Source organism: Aedes albopictus, chromosome 1 (assembly GCF_035046485.1).
Source record: "Aedes albopictus strain Foshan chromosome 1, AalbF5, whole genome shotgun sequence".
Lineage (NCBI taxonomy): Eukaryota > Metazoa > Arthropoda > Insecta > Diptera > Culicidae > Aedes > Aedes albopictus.
In genome coordinates, this window is record NC_085136.1 from 231,241,251 (window position 1) to 231,243,006 (window position 1,756).

A 1,756-nucleotide genomic window follows, 5' to 3' on the forward strand; every position below is an offset into this window, starting at 1 on the left:
AGTGTGATAAAAGTGCACATTTGCCTCGCATCGTCTCGACGTCTTCGGTGCACTTATTCCTCCATTTACAAGGAATAAGTGCACCGAAGACCTCAACTCGATCCGACGTGTCCCTGCGCTGCAATCACACTTTGAAGGTGTGTGCACACTATTGTGTCAGTCCAATTTGGGGTGCAGTCAGCAATACTATTCCCGGTCTTTTATTGCACAAACTGCTTCTGGAAGCAGGGTTTCAACTGCTCGTGGCTACAGAACGTTCATTTTCAGGATATGGTTGGCATGACAACAATATTATGATAGGTTTGTATTGCAAGAAGGTAGGTGAGTTTTTTACATATCGTTCGTGCTAATATGCGATACACACGTAATTTTTATTTTTCATTTTTAATGTTTTTTATTATTTTAGCAGTCAGCCCGCGGGTGTAAACCCCAGGTGGGAGCTCTCCGTGAGACGAGTGGCCGTCGGCGGAGCGCCCAGACCGGCCAGCAGCCGAAACAACAGCAGGAGCCGCGAAACCGATCGCGAACCAGATCGCCGTCGCCAGTGCCAGATCGCGATCGATCTCGATCGCCTCGTCGTCGTCGGGAGCCATCTCCGGTGCCCATTCTTCCGATACCACCATCGCCGCCAGCTGCTGTGGCGAGAGACATCATCTGAAGCGGACAAGGATCACACAGGTTCCGATGTTCCTGACAGCGATGGTGTTCGCGAGCGATCCAGCCGGATGAAGCGACCCCCTTCACATCTCTCCGAATACGTTCGCAGAATTGAAGAACTGTAGATTGGAAGTTATGTTACCACACATGTTTTTTTTTAACTGGAATATATGTACCTTTTTATAAGATAATTATTTTATTCTTGTTTCAATGTCTTGATATACGCGCTGGTGCTACAGCTTTTCTAAGATAGTCCTGATAGGCCCTGGTTTGATGAGGAATTTTTTGGTCTTGATTCTTGCAGGGAAAAATTGAAACTGTCATGCCGATTTTTTTTAAGGATTGCTATGATCGTTTTTCTTCTTCAAGTGGGAGGACTAGAAGGAAGACAGCTGGGAAATCTGTGCAGCATTTTTCAAAGGGTACTGCGCACGCATTTATACTACCTATTCAGTTGAACCTTTGAATCCACGCTTTTAATTTAATTTTATTTCACCAGAGAGAAAGGGGGATGTGTGGGGTGACATGGCGAATGTACGCCCTTCTACCTTATTGGCCCTGAGCAATGCACATGAGTCAGTATTGGTGTAACAGTGCACAAGGTAAGACGTGTGTTTTCAGCAGCAGGCGTAATGGGTGATTTCCCGGTAACCGGCTGGAGTTGCACAGAGACAGCGAAAGCTAGGCCTCACGGCCTCACGATCCTTTTGGTTTAAAGAGTTTTTAGCAAGAGGTGTCAGAAAAGTTACCACAGGGATAACTGGCTTGTGACCGCCAAGCGTTCATAGCTGTGCCCAGGGGCGTACAATTTCGTTTCAATGATACACTTTCATGCAACATTTGAATGAGTCACTTCAAGTGTTTCATACATTTTTCTAATGACTCGGTCGTTAAAAAAAACTTTTCCACTCATCGTAGCACTCGGTAGTCTCCCACCCGGTCGCATTGCTTGTGCTTCACCCGTCAGAGCATTAGTGTCTCACTGGTGCGCGCTAGTCTCTCAATGGTTACGGGCGCCAGTTAATTGGATTTAAGTGGTCGAATTTGTTATCCTCTTTCATAAAACATTATTATCATTCTATTGGCGTGCACCACTATT

At 46.0% G+C, this 1,756-nt stretch overlaps 1 long non-coding RNA gene across 1 annotated transcript; it reads right to left on the reverse strand.

Moving 5' to 3' along the window:
* Positions 1 to 352: 352 nt before the first annotated feature.
* LOC134285517 (uncharacterized) lies at positions 353 to 1,182 on the reverse strand. Its single transcript, XR_009996440.1, has 2 exons — positions 834 to 1,182; positions 353 to 776 (listed from the first exon to the last, which is right to left on the reverse strand). It is a non-coding gene; the product is annotated as an uncharacterized LOC134285517 (long non-coding RNA).
* Between the last annotated feature and the right edge of the window lie 574 nt (positions 1,183 to 1,756).